Here is a 25,461-nt window from a genome sequence, read left to right as displayed (position 1 = left end):
TGTCCTCAGAAGACTCTGCAGAGGACTAGCAAACAAACCATTAATAGCAACAGGAATATCAGAATTGCCAGGAACATAGCAATCTGGCTATGTTTGGCCAGATTGAAAGGATTGAATCCATTTAACAAATCAAGAACTGATTTTGCCACATCCTCAGGGGTGAGGAAACTAACATAAGCATGTTGAATGGACAAGATCTGTTGATGAAGCTTTTGGAGATCTAGGCTGAGATTGGTATGATGAAAGATACCCATTAAATGTGCAACAATCTTTTCCCAATCCCACTGTGACTCGTTGTAAGGAAGAGCAGTGATGCAAACAGGGTATTCAGCATGGCACTTGTTATGGTTTGTGTCTAGATGTCTCCCCAACCCTTATGTGGTCATAGGCTTGATCTAGAGTGTGTGAAGCTGGAATTGATTCATGATGCAATGCTAGGCTCAAGGGCACTAGGATTAAGGGTGTGAGTACTACCCACCCTAAGTAGTCTGAATAAGATAAAAAAGGGAGGGAGAAGCTATTAACCCCTTTGTTACCTTTACTACCTTGTGTGTGCCATTTTGCTTTTCCTCTGTGATGCTAGTTTTGATCACAGCCTTGGAGCAAGCTGATTATGGAGTAAAACCTCTATAAACTGTAAGCCAAATAAACTCCTTTCCCTTCAACTTTGGGTATTTGGTATTTTATCTCAGCAGTTAGAGAAAAGTAACTAGCACAGCACTGCAATCCTTGACAGTATTGTAGGGACTTAACTTGATTACGAATCTCTAACATTGTAGTTTAGAAGTGCTAGAGACTCCTGCAGTAAGTCTCTAGTTTCCACCTGCCCAGTGTGCAATGCAGGCCTGAGAAAAAATATATACTAAAAGACAGAACTAAGAGAGAGAAAGTGGAGTGCCAGGACAACCAATGCTGGTGTAACCGGCAAAGATGCTGACCAGTCTCAGGCACTGACTTTTATTGGCAGCCAATTGAGGTAAAGGTAACATGTGGTTTCTATGGAAATTAATGTAAACAAGGCTCATAAATAACAAGACAAATTCACAACAGAATAGACAAAATATATTATTGTAATTAGAACATTGTCCTTCTAGCCTGAAGGTTTTAGTTGTAGGAAAGGAATTTGGGTGTGATTTACTCTGACCTTGGCACATAGGGTTCATCAAGATTCACTTCTATAACAAGCCAATAGTGGAGTTAACTCATTACAGCCTGCCTTGGGCACAATCGATAACACACTCCTGTGCACTAAGGCATTAACCTGTACTTCCAATTTAACATCAACATCTCCCTGGGTCTCAAGGGCATAAGAGGTAATTTTTTGCACATTCTATATGTTTTGTGCCAAGCCTGTGGATGCAACCACAGTGGTGGCAAGCAGAGTAACTATAGACATAATTCCTAGAATAGTAAGTCCTACCATCCAATGAGGGTGAATGAGCTGTCCATGTATTTCTTCTAGTACTTGCAGTTCATGATCATGATACCAAGGGCCAGAAATATTAGTGGGTATCATGACAAATGACAGCCTATATAATATTAGCACATCTTTATCCTTATTAATGTTAGTAAGGCAGGCAGATTACAATTTTTGCAACCGACATTAAAAGAGTCTTCTTCTGGAGTAATATTGAGCTGTACAACTAGGAGCACATAAGGATTTTACACATAAGTGCATGCCCAGATCTTATGGGCCCGTGTGTGACTCCTGTCCTTTAAACTATGACTAGAGAGAGTGATCACTAGTAAACTGGCAGCCAATCGCCAAAGATCTCTTTGGAAGTATTTTGTTAGTATATGTAGTACTAATGCTGGAAGGTGGCCAATAACATTGTACAACAGTTTCATTTACTTCATGGGTGCTACAGACTTCCCAAGGAGCATACTTTGAGAGAGGAACATAACAAGTGACATTATGCCAAGAGGAGAGGGGGCATAAAGGTTATGAGGATTATCTGTTGAGGTAAGATTGAAACTATTAATTACCACCAACTCATCTAAATCCATGCCTGATGCATTACCAACAATGACTTTTTTTTCAATTAGCCAACATAATAGACAGAGGAAAGATGGGCCAAGACAGAGAGAGGCACCCACTGTTCTGCTACCATAATTATAGGTGGTAGATATAGGAGAGATATGACCATCAGAATGGTTCCCTGAAGATGTCAGACTGATTGGTAAAAACAGGCACTGAAGCAAGTGTTTCCCAAGGAAAGAAATGAGCCAAAGGCAGGTCTGAGTTTGTCCTCTGTAGGAACACAATCATGCTCTGGCTCCTATATTATTAATTGCATTAAGCCATATAACCTAATAGGTAGGACATCATTAGACAACATTTATATCTCGGACATGTCTGTAGATTTATCTTAGTATCAATGGAGTTTTGATGGAAGATATTTATTTTCCATGAATGTATTTAAAAAAGTTTTAAATGAAGGCAACTAGAGAAGGTGAGAAAATCTAATTCAGTTTTAGAGGTATCTGTATACCCCTTTCCTATTTATGTAAGTGTATTTTTAGGGAAAAGTGAGTATACCCAATAATGGCTTTTCTCTATAGGTTATAAGGACCTATAATATATTTAACTCCCCTAGTTGTCTACAATAAGCTCTTTTTGAAAGGGTTATCCCCAACTGCAATTAGGGGAGAAGGAGCACAGGTTTCATCTAACTGCTTCAAGCTGCAAAGGGTCAAAGAAGGGAAGACCGCAGTCAGGGGCCCCTTCTAGGAAGCTAAATTAATAGGCCTTAACAGACCTTAAATAAAAATACTAAAATGTAGTAATTATAAACTCTCTTTATAAGGTAAATCTGGTGGATTTTGGTAAAGAAAAATACCTAGCGCATTTGCTATTGATATTGTCTCTATTATCTCCATATTATCTCTATGATAACTTTGAGTTTGGCAGCCTATAGGCAAGAATAAACAAAATTTTTAAAGAAATTAAAGCATGTATAGTCAAGGTATAAGCACTAAAATAAAAAGGTGGTTTTTGGGAAAGAGCTATGTCTAGAAACTGTTTTGGAGACTAAAATATTGAATGTAACTTGTCGACCTGTAGACCCTCCACTAATGGAGATTATCTATAAGTCTGATATTTTGTCATAATTTTAATTGTAGCTGTAAAGGGACTAAAAATTTAATAATTTCAAAAACTGATTTGAGCCAAAATATTTTTAAAATTGTTGTTGTGTTCGTATAAATATCACCATGGCTTTATCCAATGACCAATAACAGTGGTTAGCTACCAGTGTATCTGGAAACTGTCAGAAGGGGTCAGCAACTGGAACTTCTTTTTAAATCTAACTATATTATTAGGTCTTGACTTTACATATCTTTAGTTACACTTTTCTACCATGTATTTAAGACTAAGTTTTAGTGAGACCTATATTAAATAAAATTAACTTCTTGCCATCTATCAAGGTGAATTAGGTCTCCTCAGGCAATATCTTGGAACCATGTATAGAGCCTCTCAGTTCCTGTCAGTGTCAGCAATCAGGATGTGTCATGGCTTTGCTTGACTATGTTGCTTTCTGTGAAAGCATGGGAGATTTTTCCCTCCAGGTGACAGTCCTTTGGCAAGCTTTAGATGTTGCTTTGGTGCCCAACAATCTCCCTGCTCAGGAGGTTGAGTGACTTACCAAAAATATAGAAAAGCTTCCTTCATTTCCTGGATCTTTGTTGACCTTGGAGGATCAGGGCCAAAATATTGGCTGTCTCCTTAGCCCAGTTACCTTTCTAGTGCTAGTCTCTGCACATTAATTGTTGAATACCCAGAAGAGAAGGTCAATAATATTAGCATTGCAATAGGAGTAATGAACTTAACTATTATACTTTTATCTGGATAGCCAGCATTTTGGAATTTAAAATATATTTAGAGGACTATTATTTTTCATCAATCGTGGTTGTTCTAGTAGTTGAATTCCTATAGAATGGTAACAAATAAAACCTTTAAATTAGGAGCCACACATAATCCTTTAGCATGACAATCATGATGACATTATCTTTGTAACACATTTAGATGTGTATCTTAGTGTAAAATAGCTATTGTTAAACACACTCACTCCCTTCCAAAAAACAAAAAAAACATGAAACTCTTACTTAAGTTATTACCTTTTGATAGGATTCCATCTAAGAAAAATATACGGCCCTGTAAATGTACGTGTTATCAAGAGTAGCTGGAGAATAAGAGAAGGGCAAATACCTGGACAAAAGGTAGTTATTACCATAAACAATATGATGGAAGACCTACACAGACAGAAGACATGAATACATTTTGTACACCAGAAAAGTAGCAATAATAATTATGACAGTTACATGAAACCTTATGTCCTATAACGTAAGTTGGTACCAAAACATCTTTTTAATAACACCTTGTTCTTCCCACCAAAAGTTTTATGTTTTGAAGATGACCAATATAAAAATATCACAATAACATATTTAGAACTTAACCCTTTTATAATAACCATTGCAAACATTTAAATAATAACATACTCAAGCAATATTTATCAGGGGGGTATTCTCCCATAAGGCTATGAAAATTACTGGGGCTCCCATTAGTGAACAAAGACCAGAATAACTGTTTTCTGGGCAGCTGCTTCTTTATTCATCAAGTGGAGTCCCATTTATCCATCTCTCCAAACCTTAAAGTCTCCAGTTAATTACCTTGACAATTCCTTTTATTAATTTCACCTGTAAAAACCAGATTGTAACAATTAACACATTATTTGTAACATATATATATATATGTGTATATATATATATATACTTTTTGAGTTATTGAATGTAGACAGTAATGTGCATTACAGTCAAAATTAATCTTTGACTTAATTTTGATCAGCTAGTAAACTGGGGGAAAAGGAAGGCATGCCTTTAACTTTAATAATATTTATCTATAAGCTAATTTAAATTATTTGCAAATATCTTTTAAGAAAAAATTTTAAGGGCAAAAAGAAAAAAAAATGTTGTTGGGCTCAAACAATTGGACAAACACAAATAAACATATAAGACACTTTATGAAACTGGAGTGCACTCAAATATATTTGGCTAATTTGAATTCTTACATTCCTTTTATAATTTTTTGGTTATAATGGTAATCAAGACTAGTCAAAACTTTTGTGTCAATCAACAGAGATCTCTTGTAATTAGAATCAGAAGGAATAAAACCACTTTATACCTATAAGTGTAAACTTTTATAACAAGCTAGTAATAGAATAGTAGCATAATTTTGTCTTATAGTTATGGCTAGAAGTCTGTAAGCAGAAAGTAGAGAGAAAAGCAAGTTAATCCTATAATTACAATTCAAGAATTTCCAATGTAAAAGAAATGCTTTAAATACATTAATTAAATAATCTGGAAACCAAACACCAATTAAACATTACTTTAAGTTGGAGATGCAAGGTACATTTGTCAATTAGGTATTGTTTAAAATTTGATTTTTTGTCTTGTTTTTTAAGTTTCCCCTGCCTAGCAGGACATCACAGCTGATTTTAATACAGAGCAAGCATAATATAGCAGGCACTGGGCAGTAACTTAACATTTGGTCTTTGAGCTCCAATCTTAACCATTATATTTTGTTTTAATTGTTTTAAACCCTTATATTTTGTTTTCTGATATTTGTGTAGAAAACAATAGGGCCCAATAGAATTTCTTGTTAGTGCAGCATACCAAGCAAGTTGTTGATAAGTAAATAGATGGGCCAGGGGAGAATTATACATTCCTTTGTTTTGCAAAGTCCCGCTTCTCAGGCAGTGGGTGAGTGTAGGTACCTTAAAAGTCTCTTTTGCCTGTCTTCAAGTAATGAGGAAGTCATGGCATATGGCACCTTGGAATTTCTTTGTTCTCACAAGGCAGAAGTTTGAGTCAGGGGTTGTGCAGAAAAAGTTGTGGATTTAACTTTCGGCTGTGCTGACAATGAAACCACAGCAATACTTTTCTCAAAAGTTCTGCCACCACCCTCTCCACTGACCACCTCCCCACCAGAGCCACCACAGCAAGAGGCAGCAAGCTCCCTAGGTGAAGCTGGTGGCTCTGGACTGGGCAAGGACCTCCCCACAGCCCCACATTCCTGGGAAATCTCCGGCAATCTATGAACATTATTTTTTGTCAGATTTTTAGGAGTGGACTCCATGGAGCCTTGATGGTGAAAGCACTCACAGATTAGACTCCATAAGGAAAAGGTATATATAGGGATTTTTTCCAGTCCCCCAGTTTTGGGATAGGGAAGCCAAAGACACATCTCCTTTTTTTTTTTTGCAAACCAGGGAATGAGCTCAGGATTCTGCACCTGTGAGGCAAGCACAGCACCACTGAGCTAAACCCCAAGCATACATTTGTTGAAAGAAATTAAAAACTTTTGCTATTTGGGATATCTTAATATCTGACCCTCTAGCTTTTAAAAGTGCCTCAAGCATTTTAGTATACAACTGTCATTCACAGGATCCTGATTGCGCCATGTTTTACACTGGGTGAATCTCCAATCCACCGTGTCCCTAACTTAGTTGCTTATTTATTTTCACATGTGGATGCACGAGCACACACACACACACGCACACACCTTGAGGCATCTCCTCACCTGTATCTTTAACTTCTTTTTTATTCTGGCCAGTTTCTTCTCTTGTTCTTATGCTTTGCCTCTTTTAGGAGCCAACTGCCATGGCCTGTGTTGCTGAAGGGTCCACGAAGTGAAAAATAACAGTGGAAGATTAAGAAAAAACAAAGAGATACAAAAGAACAAAGAGAAACAAAGCTGGAGCCAGGTGGGGCTCTTCCTCCTGATGGGAGAAAAAGACCATCAGGCAACTGCAGCATGTTATTGATAGTGGTAGAGATAAGGGAAGTGGAGGAGGAGGTAAAAGGTGCTGGTCTGTAACTGGAGCCAGGAGAATAGCTAAGGTCTGCTGAACATGGTTTGATGGTTTTATGGGGAATGGATGGGGAGGAAGACAGTCCTCTTCTTGGCCAAGCCTTGCTCCACCATTGGAGGAGCACGTTGTCACCTGTTCTCCTGTTGTCACCTGTTCTCTTGTCACCTGTTCTCCTCCTGTGTGGCCCTGCCTCATCGGCGGGTGGAAGCAAACAAGATGCATGTTCTTCATTCCTAGCAGGGCCCAGCCTCATCCATGAGAGGAGAGTTAGGACTGGCCACAGTGACCTACAGCAGAGTGCTGCCAGAAATCACTGTCCATACTTTTAAAACACAAATAAATTACATGATTGCTACAATATTCTGCTAAAAAAGGAAAAAAAAATTATATACTCAATGCAGCTATTTAGTGATATATAAAAATAGTAAAGCCATGTAGAGAAAAAGAACTAAATGAAATTAATAAAACAAAAAATACAAGAAAATTATTTAAAGAAGCATTGTTCAACAGTTGTTCCTTCTAAGACTGAAATGTGATATTAACTGTAACTACCAATCACCACAATGTCAGTCAAGTACATTAGCCAGGGAGGAGGGTAATAAATTTAGTACCAGCCTGTTTCTTGCACTGAATTACTTACTAATGTTAGTGGCAATGGAATTACTGTGATCAAATGAGCATGTTTATGTGCACCTGTGCAATTTAAGTGAAATGTTAAATCACAAAAATGTAAACAGCAATGTATGCTATTTGTCAGAAAGTTCCAGGGAAAATTGTCAACCAGGACTTTATTGTTGCTCTGAGAAATAAGTGCACACTGTCAACATCATCAACTGCCTTGAGGATTTCTATGATAGGCTTTACTTTGAATTTTTGCAGCAATACCATGACTTAACACCTGACTTCCAATGTACTGCTTCTGATTGTGTATATAGACAAAAAAATCTAATATATTTATTAGCTTGTCTAGTTAAAATATATATATAAATGATGCTTTTGAGTTTTCAAATCAAAGCCGTGTCGCCTGATTGAAACAGAATATGAACCACATATGTGATTTAAAATTTCCTGGTAGCCATGTTCAAAAAAGTAAAGAGAGTCAGATATGGATTTTAGACTTAACAGACATCTCAGGGTACAATAGTATAATTTCAAGTCCTTAATAGTTACATGTGCAAAGCAGCTACCATATTGGAAAGCACAAATCTAGAATTGTAATGTAATCACAATTGAAAATCTGGTATTTTTCTGAAGAGAAGACAACTATAATTCTGACAAATCATTAGAAAGTGTTTGGAATGGCAGTAATTCATATTTTCAGTATTCCAGAGGCAGGGTATGGGTATACAGTACTTGTGGATGGAAAGTCAGTTTTAATATTTAGTAGATTACTTGCTTTACATTTTAAACAAAGATTTATGAAGATGACATAAAGAAGCAATCAGGCTGAGCTGCAGAAAATAATTCATGTCATTGAATTTGCAACTCAGTAATAACAGGATTAAAATTAGAACTGAATTGAATTAAATTTTCTGGTTACTTTCTAAGTACCATATATATTTGAATATAAAGGTGAAGCTGAGAAAATTCCTTTCTTGAACTTGACATCAGATGGGTGAATATTTGAATACAAACAAAATCTAAGTCCAGAACAGTTTGATTTGTGGATATTGTTAATTCTTAACAGAATCAACAGGATAATTTATCATGACAATGAAGCTTAACAGTGGAAAAAAATCCATTTTCCAATTTTCAGCATTAAAATATGTTTGTGCCTTAAGACAAAAACATTTAACTTATGAATATCTTTCTAAATAAACATGTATATCCAAAAACACTTTTCACATATGTAGATTTTTTTTAAAAATTCACATCTTTTTAAGATGATCTGTTTTATAAATTATATTGTTTCCTCATAATAGAAAAAAAGAGGTTTAAATAATTGTTAAAGACAGGGGATATGATTGTGATAGATTTTGACAGACAGGGCACAAAATTATAGATGCATAGTGGTTTCAGACATAAACATTACATGTAAATGCTCAATGATATGTGTCAAATTGTTAGTAATAGTTGTCTTTAAGTGATTAATTTTTTATTTTTTATTTTTTTTCAACATTTACAAAATCAAGTAATTTTTGTTTTAGCCATCTAACCTTATAAGAAAAAATAAAATGTTCATTTTAAATTCATTAAATTTTAAAACTTTTGTTACTAAGATATCATATTACAGTGATACATGAATATACATATTTATAGCAGCACAATTCATAGTAGCTAAATATTAAAAGCATCCTATATGTCCATCAACAGATGAATGGAAAAAGAAAACTCTATATTTAAACACTGTGAAGTACTACTCAGCATAAGAAAAAATAATTTCCGGTCATTTTGAGAAAAATAAATGTGCTTTGGGACCCAATGTTAAGTGAAATAAATCAGATCCATAAGTTCAAATATCACATGATTTCATTTATATGAGAAACACAAATTATAAAAGAAAAGACAGATAATGGGAATTAGGGAGCTAAATCTTTCTCAAAAGAGAACAAGATCAAGAGATGTAGGGTGAGCCTGCTGCAGACAGGCAGGTCTGCGGACACCCTACCAAGGTCCCAAGTCGTATGGAACATGCTGAATCAGCCCACACCCTAGCAGCAATCCACTGGACACCCCCCACACACCCTGGTTCCTCTGGCCTCTTCTCTGTACAGCCACCTGGTTCTTCACTACAAAGATGCAGAGGACACTGGACCACCAGACCACGGTACTGGGTAAGTTGGAGTCATCTTCACCTCCCATCAGGACTGGGTCCATCTTCAGGGGAAGGGCAGCTGGAACCTGCAATACAACTCTGCAGAGTTCAACCCTACAGGAGGACAGGGAGCTCAACTTGGGACTTGCAGCCAAAAATCTGCCTGAATCTCATGGGTCTGTGACTAGCTTGCTGAGACTCACTGACTTATATGTGCACACTGCTATCCATGTTTTCTACTGTGACAGTAGAGACATACCCTGAAATAGGTCCTACATCTTCATGTTTTTTTAATTACCAAAATTAGTATTATTAGTTTGTTTTTTTCTCTTTTCTTTTCTTTTGCTCCTCTTATCTTGAATTTTTTTCTTACTCTTTGCAAATATTTGTTTTTCTCTCCTTCTTTTCTTTTCTTCTTTCTTTTCTCTTTCCTTTCTCTCTTACACTCACTCTCTTGCTCTCCCACATTGTTCATCTTTCCTTTTTGCCCCTGTTTTGGTCCTCATTCAGAGTTCTTCTTTATTTTCCTATTATTCTCTTTTTCCTTCTCACCTGTGTCCTCTGGCCACACTGCTAACCTTCCCCTATCCTTCTTCCCATCTGTCCCTCCCTCCCCAACCCCTTCTAACTCCCCATCCCAAAAGGTAAAGTTGTTATATTGAAGAGTTAATTTACTATATGTTGGGTTGTTCCTTGATCTTGATTTAATTCACACAGCTAAAGGTGATAGATTAATAACTACCACAAAATGTCATTTTCAAAGATGTACTTGATGCAATGGTGTTGCTGATTGTATCACTTGGGCTAAGGTGTTGGTATTGATCTAGTCAATGAACCTTCCTAGTATAAGGAAGATGAGATAGCCTTAGAGTCATTAGAGACTCAAAATTTAAAGACCAGCTATATCTGGAAGATACCTCTGAGAAGCAATCAATCTATAAGGGTTCTAATTACAAGCAACAAAGATACCTACAATAAGCAATTTCAAACTATTAAACCAGGAGTTAAACCAAGGACAGTACCAAAAACAAAAATGAGAAGAGATTTAAGCAAGGCACAAACTCAGACTTCCACCCCACCAAGGGTAAATCCTGGGGGAAATAAGATGGAAACGTCCTATAACCAACCACCTGGATACCCTGAACTGATAACACAGGAAGGAACAAAACAGATGAATGAGGGGCTAGAAAAATTCAAAGCAGAAATAATCTCCCAGATAAATACAGAGATGGTGAGCAGAGTGAAAGACATGATTACAGGATCTAGAACAGAAACAGATTAAAAAAATAGATGAGTTCAGAAACATGCTGGAAGCCATAAATACCCGGCAAAAGAAAGAAATGGAAACTATGATCGCCCAATATAAGAAAGAAATGGAATCCATGAAACAGATTCAAACAGATATTCAGGAGATCAAAAACTCCATTGAAAGTATCCACAGACGATTAAGGGAATCTGAAGATAGAATATCAGATATAGAAGACAGGATTGTGGTTAGAGACCATGAAAAGAGAGATTTCTTAAGAATAGTTTAAGGGACCACAAGAAATCAATCCAACACCTGCTAGATGATGCAAAGGAGAATAACATGAGACTGATAGGAGTCCATGAAAAAACATGAGAAAGCACAATTGACATAAAAAAAATTGTTCACAGAAGTAATAGTGGAAAACTTCCAAGACAGAGGTAGAGAATTGGACATACAGATAAGTGAAGCATATAGAACTCCCACTAGCCCTGATCAAAAAAAAAATCTACATCTAGACATATAATAATCAAGATCCCAGAAAGCCAACAGAAAAATAAAATCCTACAAGCAGTTAGAGAAAAGAAACAAATCACCTACAAAGGAAAGCCCATCAGAATCACAGCAGACTGCACAACACAAACCCTCAAATCAAGGAGAGCCTGGAGTAAAGTATTTCAAGCCCTAAAAGAAAATAACTTCCAATCTAGACTGTTGCATTCTGCAAAATTATCTTTCAAAATTGATGGGGAAATTAGATACTTCCACGACAAAGAACACCTGAGAAATTTCATGAACACCAAACTAGCACTACAAGCAATTTTAAGCAATATCCTAGAAAAAGACAATGAAGGTCACAACTCCATGAGGCCCAACAGATGGAAGCCACCGGGCAAGGTAAGACACTAAAGGGAAAGGGGGAAAAATAGGAAATAAAAGAGCCAACAAAAGTAAAACAGCATGACAAGGATAAATCATTATCTGTCAATTATAACCCTCAATGTTAATGACCTCAATTCACCAATCAAAAGAAATAGACTGGCAGAATGGATTAAAAAGGAAAATGCAACAATATGCTGTATACAAGAAACACACCTAACTCAAAAAGAAACTCATAGGCTGAAAGTAAAAGGATGGAAAACAGTTCTCCATGCCACAGAAACCCAGAAGAAAGCAAGGGTAGCAATCTTATTTGCAGACAAAGTAGATTTCAAACCAAAACTAATTAAGAGAGACAAAGATGGTCACTACATCCTTGTGAAGGGAACAATCCAGGAGGAAGAGATGATAATTCTAAATATATATGCAGCAAATACAAATGCCCACAGCTATACAAAACAAATATTAATAGACATGAAAAATCAAATAAACACTAACACAATGGTAGTGGGGGACCTCAATTTCCCTTTATCACAAATAGACTGATCATCTAGACAGAAAGTTAACAAGGAAATTCTAGAACTGAACCAAGTTATTGAACAAATGGAGTTAATAGATGTTTACAGAGTGTTCCACCCCACAAAATTAGAATACACATTCTTTTCACCTGTACACAGGTCATTCTCTAGAATAGACCACATGCTAGCTCATAGGACATGTCTAAGTAAATGTAAAAGAATTGAAGTTACCCCCTGTATATTAATAGAAAATAGTGCAATAAAATTGGAGATCAATAACATAAGAAACTGCAAAACACCAACAAACACATGGAAACTGAATAACACCCTCTTGAACAATCAATGGGTCACAGAATTAATTAAAGAAGAAATTAAACAGTTTCTACAAGTAAATGAAAATGCCTGTACAACATTCAGAATCTATAGGACACAATGAAAGCAGTTCTATGTGGAAAATCCATAGTAGTGAATGCCCATATTCAGAAAACAGAGAAAACTCAGATAAATAACCTAATGCAGAACCTCAAGCTCCTAGAAAAAGAGCATAATGAATCCAAAGCTCGTACAAGACAGTAAATTATAAAGAGCAGGGCAGAAATCAATGAAATGGAGATTAATAGAACAATACAAAAAAAAATCAATAAATCAAAGTGTTGGTTTTTTGAAAGAATAAATAAAACTGATAAACCTTTAGCCAATCTTATCAAAAAAGGAAAGAAAAAGCACAAATAAATGAAATTAAGAATGAAAAAGGTGAAGTCATAACAGATCCAACAGAAATCCAGAGGATCATCAATACCTACTTTGAGAACCTGTACTCTAATAAATTGGAAAACACAGAAGAAATGGGCAGATTCCTAGATACATACTAATTGCCAAAGTTAAATGAAGAAGATATAGAAATTCTAAACACCCCAATTCCAATGAGTGAAATTGAAAATGTAATATTTACCAACAAAGAAAAGCCCAGGTCCTGATGGCTTCACTGCAGAATTCTACAAGACATTTAAAGAAGAACTATCACCATTACTCTTTAAACTCATCAAGGAAATTGAAATTGAAGCAATGCTTCCAAAATCATTCCTGGAACCAAGTGTTACTTTGATTCCAAAACCAGGGAAAGACCCAACCCAGAAAGAGAACTACAGGTCAATATCCCTAATGAACATATATGCAAAAATCCTCAACAAGATACTGGCAAACAGAATACAGAGTGTCATCAAGAAGATCATACACCCTGAGCAAGTCAGATTTATCCCAGAGATGCAAGGATGGTTCAACATTAGTAGATCAATAAATGTAATACACCATATTAGCAGAGTCAAGGACAAAAAACTTATGATCATCTCAATAGATGCAGAAAAAGCATTTGACAAAATCCAGCACCCATTCATGATAAAAAAAAAAACCCTACAGAAAATTGGAATAGAAGGTCTTTATCTCAACCTGATTAATGCTATCTATGAAAAACCAACAGCCAACATCATTCTAAATGGTCAAAAACTGAAAACTCTCATGCTAAAATCAGGAACAAGACAAGGATTTCCACTATCACCACTCCTGTTCAAAACAGTTCTGGAAACATTAGCCACAGCAATTAGAAAAGAGAAAGAAATGAAAGGAATAAACATAGGAAAAGAAGAAGTTAAACTGTCATTATTTGCTGATGATATGATACTTTACATAGAAGACCCAAAAAACTCTGCCAAAAGACTTCTAGAGTTAATTGATAGATTCAGTAGAGTAGCTGGATACAAGGCCAACACTCGAAAAACAACAGCCTTCTTGTATACAAATAACAGACTCACTGAGAGCAAAATTAGGGGAACAATTCCGTATATGATAACATCAAAAAAATTAAATATCTAGGAATCAATCTAACAAAGGAAGCAAAAGACCTCTACACTGAAAACTACAGCACTCTGAAAAAAGAGAATGAAGAGGATACAAGAAAATGGAAAGACATCCATTGCACCTGGGTAGGAACAACCAATATAGTATACCATATAGATTCAATGCAATGCCAATTGAAATACCAATATACTTCACAGAACTAGAGAAAACAATCCAAAAATTCATTTGGAACTATAAGAGACTAGAATAGCTAAATCAATTCTAAGCAACAGAAAAATGGCTGGGAGTATCACAATCCCCAACTTGAAACTACACTACAAAGCCACTGTGATAAAAGCATGGTACTGGCAAAGGAACACACCTAAGGATTAATGGAATAGATTAGAAGATCCAGAAACAACTCCAGACATGCTCAGCCACTTCATCTTTGACAAAGGAGCCAACCACCATCATTGGAGGAAACATAGCCTATTTAATAAATGGTGTTGGGAAAACTGGATCTCAACCTCTCAAAGATTAAAACTAGACCCATACCTATCACCATGCACTAAACTAAGATCAAAGTGGATTAAAGATATAAACATTAAGACAGAAACACTTAGCTTGCTGGAAGATAAGATACTGTCTTGAAGACGTTGGCATAGGAAAAGACTTCATGAACAAAACCTCAGCAGCATGGGAGCTAGCAGAAAGAATCAGCAGCTGGGATCTCATCTTATTAAAAAGCTTCTACACTGCATAAGAAACCACCAACTGAGCTATCAGACAACGTACGATATGGGAAAATACTTTAGCAGCTGTACCTCAGACAAAGGACTGCTATCTAGAATATATAAAGAATTGAAAAAATTCAGACCCCCCAAATTCAAAGACCCAATTCAAAAATGGGCATCTGAAATGAACAGACATTTCTCAGACAAAGAAGTTAAAGCAGCAAACAAATATATGAAAAAATGTTCAACATCACTCGTCATTCGAGAGATGCAGATGAAAACAACCCTGAGATTTCACCTCACCCCAGAAAGAATGGCTGCTATCAAATCAACAAATAACAAATGCTGGCGGGGTTGTAGGGAGAAAGGAATCCTTCTCCATTGTTGGTGGGAATGCAGACTGATGCAACCACTGTGGAAATCAGTATGGAGATACCTCAAAGAACTAGGACTAGAGGTCCCATATGACCCAGCTGTTCCCCTGCAGAGTATCTTCCCAAAAGAATTAAAAGAATCATACCACAGTGATATATGTGCACTCATGTTCATAGCAGCACAGTTTGTAATAGCTAAAGCTTGGAAGCAGCCCAAGTGCCCATCAACTGGAAACTGGATAAAGAAAATGTGTTTTTTTCTTAATAAAATGAAGTACAACAGCCATAAAGAACAAAAAACTAGAGTCATTTATAGCTAAATGGATGCATATTGAGGCCATACTCTTAAGTGAAATAAATAGGACACACATGTGTAAATACCAAATAGTTTCACTAGTGTGAGAAACTGATAGTGTAAACAAGGGTTAAAATGTTTAAAATGAATAAATAACAATTTGAAATAGGAAAAAAGGCCAAAAGACAAAGGAGTGAAGGGTGGGGAAGGGGAAAGGAAAAGAGGGAAAGGAAAAACTATGAGAAAAGAAAAAAAAAAGGAAATGAAATCTATGTAAATAGGTAAGGGTGGAGGGGGTGAAGAGTGCACAGGTAATGGGGAAAAAATAAGAACCAAGATACATCATGTACCGGTATAAACACCCAATGATAAGTGTAAATGAATTGTATACCTAAAATGTACCAATAAAATGTACCAATAAAATTTTTAAAAAAAAGAGATGTGGAGTGGGAAAAGAGAGGAGATGAAAAAAAGATTAGGATATTTTATGTCCATGCACCAACCCCTCACCATGAATGTAAGCATTATGCACTGCAAACATTTACTGAGTAGCTTTTAAATAAGCATCAAAACTAGCACACCAACAAACCAAATTTGTTATAACTGAAGGAAAGGGAATTTTAAATACGAGATTAAAAAATATTAATCTAATTAATTTTTAATACTAATCTACAAATGCATTTAAATAAGTAATATTAAAAATATTTGACACAAACACTCCATTTAGTTCACTACTGGTGAAATAGAAATTGGAACAAACCATCAAAAATATAAATTGATAATGTTATCCATAACTCTTCAGAAATCTTACCTTAACCCTAAAGAAATTGTAAGAAAATAGCACTGACATATTTATGAAGGGATTTATTTTGTTTTCATTTTACCCTTTTTCATTTTTTTTTAAAGAGAAAAATGCTATTTTTTAAAAATATTAGACTGGCAACATAAATAATGACATATTAATAAAAATGAATATTGCCTTCTCATCAAAAGTGACACTTAAAAAGTATTATTTTCCATTCTTAGTTAACCAATATTAGAAAAATGTTGTGTACTACTAATAAATATTATAGCAATAACTTATCTAAAAGGGGGAAAATACATTAACATTGTAAATCAGTGACTACTGTATTAGATGGTCTTGTCACACATACTTGAAGGTAAATCTCTCCATTTTTCATTTATGTTTTAATTAATTTGAAATTTAATTCAATACTTTATAAATGAAATCAAATCAAAATAAATATTAAAACCTTTATTGAGGATTTCATAGAAGATATAAGCTTTATGTCATGTGAGAAAAGTTATAAGCCACATGCCATGTGGTTCAAAATGGCGAAAATATAAATGGAAAACATACACCAAAGAACTGAAATGTGTTCTTTGTCAATAAATAGTGTTAGATGATGGAGAAACATCATTGCTGAATCTTTAAAGAAAAATTATGTAAGGGGAGAGCTTTGTTACACAGGAGCAGCTTTTCCGTGTCTGAGTTTTTGGGGTTTTTTTCCATGTCTGAGTTTAAACTAGCTTTCCTCTATTCTTTTAATTATAACATACATGAGTGACTCCTTGAGTGTATCAAAAAAAAAATTTCATCAGAAAATAATTCATTTAACAAAAAGCAGTTCTGGTAAATGCAGAAACTAGTTTTACCTGATTAAAAACACGAATAAAACAAATGTATTATGCTCCAGACTTGACACTTTATTTGTATCATTTTTTCCCATTAAGTTTATTGGTACATTTTAGACATAAAATACAGTTACATTCATCATTAGGATCTTGTACATGAGTATTTTGATTCTTATTTTTTTCCCCTTCCCCTGCCCTCCCTTAAGTCCCTCAACCCTTCCCTATTTGCAAAACTTTGTTTCTATTTTTATCCTTTTCTCATATTTTTTCTTTTCCCTTCTTTCCTTTCCCCTGCCCCTCCTACATCCCCTGCTCCTTTAGACCTTTACTTCCTGTTACACAATATCAATTATACACTTTTTAAATTACAATATCAAGATCTAGGAGACATTACAACAGATTTTACAGATTTTAAAAGGATATCAAAAGCATATTACAAAAATATTTTTTGAAATAAATTTGACAACTTTTAAGAAGTACCTAGGAAGACAAATTAATGAAATTGATTCTGGCAGAAATATAAAATTTGAATAGCACTTATTAAAGAAAGTGTATTCCTAGCTTGAAAACCTACCTATATGACAAAACAGGCTCATATACATTTTAACTGATGAATTATATCAAACATTTAAGCAGAAAAAAGAGGGAACACTTCTCCCCTCATTTTAGGAAATCAACATTATGCTAATACTAAAACTGGATAAGGATAATAGAAGAAAAAAGTATGAACATAGATAGAAATTTGTTTAACAAAACAAACTGTTAGAAGTCAGATCTGGCAGTATGTAGAAGGTGGTTTTATTATAGAGATGGCAGTGTTGGTTCAGCATTGGAAGATCCACTCCCAAAAGTCATCATTTTAACAGAGGAAAGGAAAAAGCCATATGATCCTGTCACTAGTTGGAGAAGAAGTATTGGACTAAATTCTTCAGCTGTTCATGGTAAAAGCTATCAGGAGACTAGAAGTAGAACAGAAACCTCTCAACAGATCATAGGCATGTCCTCCATACTTCCAGCAAAAATACCTTATATAATGGAGAAGATACAATGCTTTCTCCCTAAGGTGGAGATCAAGGGCAGATATGCCTACTCTTCATCTGTCCATTAAATTTTGAAACATAGGCCCAAACCAAAATAGTCTGGCAATAAAATGACACAATTAAGATAGGATTGGCAAGGTAGAAGTAAAATCTTTATATGTAGATGAAATGATCATCTATAGAGAAAATACTAAGAAATCTCTAGGAGCCCCTAGAACTTGTATTTGAATTTAGCAGGATTAGAAAACACAAGGTATATATACAAATCCAGGTCTACGTATACTTGCTGTAAATGAAGAATTGGATATTGAAATTTAAAAGTTATGGGCCGCGGATTTAGCTCAGTGGTTTCACCGCCTGCTGCACAAGCGCAAGGACTGGAGTTCGATCCCCGGTACCAAAAACAAAAAAAGAAATTTAAAAGTTATATAGGAGTACAAAGGAACTAGAAAAGTATAAAGAAAAAGAAAGGAAAATAAACGGTGTTGGAAGACATTTGGTACCTAATTTTAAGACTTCCTCTAAAGCTACAGTAATCAAGGCCATGTTGGTGTAAGGAAAGATATATAGATCACTGGAATAAAACAGAGAATCTAGAAATAGAGTCACACATATATGGTCCACTGAGTTTTGAAAGATTATTTAACATTAACATTTTATAGAACATAAACTCAATTTGAGAGCTGAGGAAAAGATAGTGTTTTCAGCAAATGGCACTAGAACACCTGGTATCGATATATAAAAAGATAACCTCAACCTTTTCTTCCATACATAAAAACAACTTGAAAGGATCTATGAACCTAAATATGAAAGACTAAAACTATAAAACTATAAGAAGAAATTATAAGGGAAAATGTTTATGAATTTAGGGCAGGCAAGAATTTCCTAGGATATAAAAAAAATGATATATAAAAGAGAAAAATTGTTAAATGAGATTCCATCAAAATTTAGAGCTTTAAATGATATCATTAAAATGAAAAGTAGTCCTTAAACAGACCATATTTACAATGCGTATAACCTATGACCAGAATATATAAAGAACTCTTACTCTTAATAGACAACCCAATTAAAAAGTAGACAAAAGAAGATGATAAATAGCCAGTACAGTGCAAGGAAAGGTGTGCAACACTAGAATCAGAAAAATACTAATCAGTACAGTAACAAGATTGAATTATACAATCATTAGGGAGATGAAGTTAAAAGTTTTAAAAGAACAAATGTCAGCTTAGGTGTGAACCAGTTAGAACTTTCTAATACCGCTAATGTGAATGTAAATTGATAAAACCATTTTGGAAAACAGTATAGAAATTACTTGCATTACTGTTAAGAACCAACAGTCCTGTTCTTAAGTTTTTACTTGAGAGGAATGAAAACATATGTTCACAATAGATTTGTACATACAAGTTGAATTTCCCTTATCTGAAATTCTTGGGATCAGAGTGTTTAACATTTTCATTTGAAATCCACTTGATCTGTAAAAAGATAGCTACTCCTGCTTTTTTGGGGGGGGCGGGTCCTGTCACATGGAGTATTGTTTTCCCCCCTTTAACTTTCAGACTATCAGTTTCTTTTTTAATGAAATGTGTTTCTTGTATGCAGCATATTGTTGGATCTTGCTTCTTGACCCATTCTGCCCATCTATTTCTTTTGATTGGTGAATTGAGACTATTAACATTGATGGTTATAACTCATACATATTGACTTATCATTGTGATGACTTTTTCTATTTGTTGGATTCTCCCCCTTTGCATTTAATTTCTTGTCGTGCCCAATGGATTCATTCTGCTGGGCTTCCTGGGGTTGTGATCTTTGTTTTCTTTTCCTAGGTTATTTTCTAAAATTTTTTGGAGCACTGGTTTGGTATTCATGAAGTTCCTAAGGTGCTCTTTGTCATGAAAGTATCTTATTTCTCCATCAATTTTGAAAGATAATTTTTCAGGGTACATCAATATGGGTTGGAGGCTGTTTTCTTTTAGCCCTTGAAATACAACACTCCAAGCTCTTCTTGCCTTGAGGGTTTGCATTGAGTAGTCTGCTGTGATTCTGATGGGCTTTCCTTTGTGTGTGATTTGTTTCTTTTCTCTCACTGCTTGTAGAATTTTACTATTCTGCTGGGTTTCTGGAATCTTAACAATTATATGCCTATGTGTAGATTCTTTTTAATCAAGGCTAATTGGAGTCTTATATGCCTCACTTATCTGTATGTCAAGTTCTTTTCCCCTGCTTGGGAAGTTTTCTGCCATCACTTCTGTGAACACTTTTTTTATGTCATCTGCACTCTCTCCTCTTTCTTCATTGACTCTAATCAGTCTGATGTTATTCTTCTTTGTATCATCTAGCAGCTGCTTGATTGATTTCTCATGGTCCCTTACAATTTTAAAGCAATTTTTCTTTTCCTAGTCTCCTGGAAATCTGTTTGCATCTGTTTTAAGAATTCCATTTGTTTCCTATGTTGGGATTCCATCATGTTCCTGAGATCCTCTCTAGATTTATTAATCATGTCTTGCACTATGAGCACAATCTCTACTGTTACCTGAGAAATTATTTCTCATTTCATTTTTTCCAGATCTTCTTTTGTTGCCAGTTCAGGGAGTCCAGGTGGTTGAGTATCAGAGTGTTCCATCTCGTTTCCCTTTCAGGTTGCTGTAGGTGATCTGGAAGTCTGGTTTTGAGACTTTTTTACCTGTCTTCTCATTTCAATGGGGGGGGAATGCTGCTGGGGCCCATGCAACTCACCTCCTGTGTGCTGGTGGGGGTGGTACAGTGGCTCTGGAAGCCTCCTCTTGTGTTCTCGGAGCAGCTCACCTCCTGTGTCTACTTGTATCACTTCTAGGCAAACTTTTGCAACCGGGGACTTGCAACCAGAAACACAGTGCTGCAGAATGTAATTAAGGAAAGTAATTTGAGTAAACAAAGTACTTTAAAAGCAGTAAAAATTTAAAATAAAACTTACAATATACAGGGTAATTATGAATATTATGCCACATGGAGAAATATCTGAAGGTTATCCCAGAGCAAAGATCTTTCTAAAAGTTCCTTAAGTATTAAGTATACATTCTTTTTTTACAGTGTGCCAAATTTTGTAACTTTTCTGTAATGAAAGAGAAAGATGCAGGAATGCTCTCTTCTTCTACCTTCCATGCAATGAACTGTTTTTGCCATACCCTTCTGCCATGCCACCCTATGTTGGAGTCAGTCAAGGGCCTGAAACCTCCAAAAACTGTGAGCTAAAATAAACCTTTCCTCCTTTAACTTGTGAGATCATGTATTTTGTCACAGAAACAAGAAAGTACTTAAGACAATATACTGTGTCATAATTTTTAAAATTTGTACTATGTGACTACTGTTCTAGCCTGGGGATTGTCATGACAATGGCAAAGGAACTCTAAGATGGCTTGAATTCATAGGCTTTTGAAGCCAAAGGCCTCATAGGACTAATGATTGTGTTTTTGTTGGTCATTGTACTCTACCGTATGTATCACCCTCATTGAACTTAATAGAGATCAGCAAGACAATCAAGACAATCAATGGAAATATATGAATTTGTATAAATATTAGGAGGATATATACTCCAAGATTATAGTGGTTATCACTAGATTATAGAATTAAAGTTGACTTCTATTATCATTTTATAGCTAGTCATATTTTTACATTCTCAATAATAAGAAATAGTACTTATTGACCTACAGTGGTATGGACATCATCTCAGTGCCTACTTACATAAAAGCAAAAAATACACAGATTATCACTACATGAACATAGCAACTAGTGGAGTGTTCATGAGGGAAAAGTATCCTCCAAGTAAGGAAGCTCTTTGCTTTTTATTTCATTACATGTTTAGCAACACTAGTGACTGAGATCCTGAGATCCTCAGAAATGATGTTCAGGCAATGAAATCCTTTTGAAGGGTTTACTGAAGGATAAACTTGTGTGAAATGGATTGGAAAGCTGTCATTATTTACCTTATGCAACCATGTAACCAGTTTCAGAAAAGAGGACTATAATAATTATAATTGTTATGTCCTTTTGATATGAATACGCTTGTATGTATTTAATCAAATATTATTTTCCCTCTTCTCTTAGCCTGTTATTGCTTCAGAATTTTAGTGATAGAAGAAAAATAAGCTCACTCAAAGACTTTACATAGTTTTCTGAGGAACAGGTGAACCTATTTTTGATTGAACATGAAGTATTACATAATATTGGGTAGATGTATGACTCTATTACAGCCTTTATTTGGAGATTCAGTATGGTTTTACAAAATGTATATGGATGCCAAGTTGACAACGGATTCACTTATGACAGTTTTAAATGTGACAAATTTGCTAGTCTGTATTACAGTTCCCAGAGTTCCCTTTCTGGGATTTTTCAAGTATGCCAGTTAATCTTAATTGTCAACTTGACTGGATTAAGAGGTGGCTGGATCATGAGGGTGCTCTACTCACTAGTGGACCACCAATGTATCTCCCTGAGTGTGCAGTTAGGAGGTGGGGCCTAGCTGGAGGAAGTGAATCCATGTATATGATTTTTCAATGTATATCTTTTGTGGCTACACTTCCCCTGGCTCTATTTCTGGAATATTATGAAGTGAACATCTTTACTCCACCACCATAATTTTCTCCCTTGGAGCCAGCTGACTGTGGATTGTTACCTCTAAAACTGTGAGGCAAATTAAACTTCTTCCAATTTCAGATATCAGGCATTTGATCCCAGCTACAAGAAAGCAGACTATTACATCCAGTTAGTTTGAGCTACAAGGCATTTTCTCTTGGAAGAGTCATAAGTTGGAAGGAAGCAGTCATTATAAAGCATCTATACACTTTCTCCTACTCAAACTATATCTAGCTGCTGCTTTGAAAGGATTTAGCAGATATAATTAAGCCCTGCAATCAATTAGCTCTAAATTGATCAAAAAGATTATTTCAGGTGAGTCTGATATAATCAGTTGCAAGGTCTTTAAAAGAAGACTTCAGCTTTACAATTTTACCCAACTTGTAAACATTTGTATTAATTGCTTTCCCTTAAGATTTAATTATATATATATATATATATATATAGAGAGAGAGAGAGAGAGAGAGAGAGAGAGAGAGAGAGAGAGAGAGAGAGATTCTAAAGATTTGGCTTCACTAGTTAAACCCATGAAGCATGTTTGTCATTACATAGATTACCAAAAGCAATGGCATTTATAAAAACATAAAGTCTATTAGCCCATGTGCTGATTTTTAATAGATGTATCTTTCAGTTTCATTCTTTTAATCTCATAGGTTCTAGGTGGAATTCATCTAAGCTCCAGCATAGGTTTTACCCATTGTTTGTTTCTGTTACAAAACAATATCTAGCATTAAACAGAAAGATAATTATTTTCAATTATTTATTGCTGGTAGTGTAGACATATTGCTTCATTTTGTAATTTAGGAGGGAGTTTGTCCATTTATATATTTAGTACTCTAATGAAAAACATATAATTGATCAAAATAACGATTTGCTTATACATCTATATATTCATTTTCTGCAGGCATGATATCTACAACCATGCTATCAATATCAAGGTCCTCATGACATTATCAATATATTAATCATCTTATACCATTTTATTCCACTTTACAGATGCTGAAAAAGGTATTTTATCCAGAATGATTTAGTGACCTCTCTCAATTTACTGAGATGGGAATGAGGAAAAAAAATAGCAATCTTAATAGTGAGAGGACAGGCTAACTTTTACTGATTTTGCATCATTTTTTTAATCATCCCATAATATAAAGAACTAATGAAACAGGGAGACAAGATGAAATAGTCAACTAACTCACACTGAAATAGACATTTTGTTTTAAGCATTTTTTGTCAAAAGCAGTACATGGTTTCCTACATTAAACCATGCTTTATGAAGAATATACGTTTACAAAATAAAATGAAGGGAATCTTTAACAATAACATTTAATCTGAGTATTCAAGAATTTTTTTCAAGTTCAACTAGTCATGTATTTTCAGAGTTAGGAACAGAATTTGGGACAAAGGGTTAGGAGTCCGGCCCCAGTACATCATTCTCTTCCCATTTTATAGGATATCCAGTTGAAGTGCCTCTGTTTCCTAGGTATTATTCTACATCTGGTGATGTGACTTGCCTGGAGCATATGCTGTGCAAGCATTACCTTTGCTTGATTTTCTAGGACCTAACTCTTAAGTTCTCAATTATTAAAAACAGTACTCTGGTGGTGTAGATAAGGGTTGTGTGAATAAGTATGTCATAGGAGAGATATCCACAGGGTAATTTGCAGCAGAGCTCTAAAATCCCCAAATACAAAGATTTCTTTCTCTTTTTTCCTTGCTACTTTGCTTAGAACAAATTGAAATGCATTTTATTCTCTTTCTTCTCTCTGGTACAAGGCACATTCACAAGATCCCAAGATTCTTTTTGCAGTCTCACTAGACCCCAGTTCAACTCCTGTGACATTCCAAAAGAAGGCATATTGCCTTCTTCTTGCTCTGTAGGAAAGATATAGCTAAACTGATTTTATTTTGGGGAACAGAGAAACACTATGACTATATACTACTACTAATTATCATATTTCTAAAAGAATAAAATATTTTGTCTTTTCAGATAAATTCACAAATCTAGTGATTTATGCATATGGATATTTATTGCAATTAAAGTCCAAAAAACTGACAAGTCCAAATAAACAATTATGGGGGGGTGATCAGAAAATATGGTATATGTTTAAATTTTTAAAGATTATTAATTCAATAAAACTACATTGCCATTAATTTCCCTCAAAATTCTTCATTTTGAACACAATTATTCCATCATTTTTGCCTCTTTCTGAAGCAGTTGTGAAAGTTTTCTTTCTGAAGTGTCTTAGTTGTGCTGTCATGGCTAGAAAGTCATATGGTGTAAGTCTCAAGGTGTAAAATATAGTGAATATTGTGGATGTGGATACAATGTATTTTTTTTACAAGCCTGCCTTTCCATTGGATGGCACTTGGCATCAACATTCACCATGTTTTTTGAACATCCCATATAAAGACCCTCACATAAGAGATCTAGAACCACTTCTGAAAGTGGTAAGAACGGTGAGATAAGTGTGTGGCAGCAAAGGAGGGTATTTTGAAGGGGATTAATTCAATGTGTCTTTTACTATAATGATTTTTTAAATTTAAGCATTCACTATAGGTTTTGATCACTGATCACCTTTTATATATGAAGAATTCAGAGTAAAACACCTATACATTTATACAATAATATTGAAATCAATTTTAAAGATATTTTGAAATGTACTTCTTTACAT

The 25,461-nt window shown here is 35.0% G+C and overlaps 1 protein-coding gene across 4 annotated transcripts in view; it reads right to left on the bottom strand.

Moving 5' to 3' along the window:
• Tusc1 (tumor suppressor candidate 1) overlaps positions 1–25,461 on the bottom strand; it is a 289,528-nt gene that overhangs the window by 17,334 nt on the left and 246,733 nt on the right. The window contains exons 3-4 of one of the 4 annotated variants that reach the window (XM_087183823.1): positions 20,915–21,053; positions 6,578–6,776 (exon numbers count right to left, since the gene is read on the bottom strand). The gene's annotated coding sequence lies outside the window, so the exon portion shown is untranslated. Of the gene's footprint in view, positions 1–6,577; positions 21,054–25,461 lie in introns of those variants that run through there. The other 3 variants (XM_087183822.1, XR_015440047.1, XM_087183824.1) reach the window with 3 other exon arrangements.

The sequence above is a fragment of the Heterocephalus glaber genome, unplaced genomic scaffold (assembly GCF_053883595.1).
Source record: "Heterocephalus glaber isolate CG9 unplaced genomic scaffold, H.glaber_assembly_v1.0 deba00001481, whole genome shotgun sequence".
Taxonomy (NCBI): Eukaryota; Metazoa; Chordata; class Mammalia; order Rodentia; family Bathyergidae; genus Heterocephalus; species Heterocephalus glaber.
The sequence above is the reverse complement of the archived record's forward strand: the minus strand, read 5'-3'. Positions and strand labels throughout refer to the sequence as shown.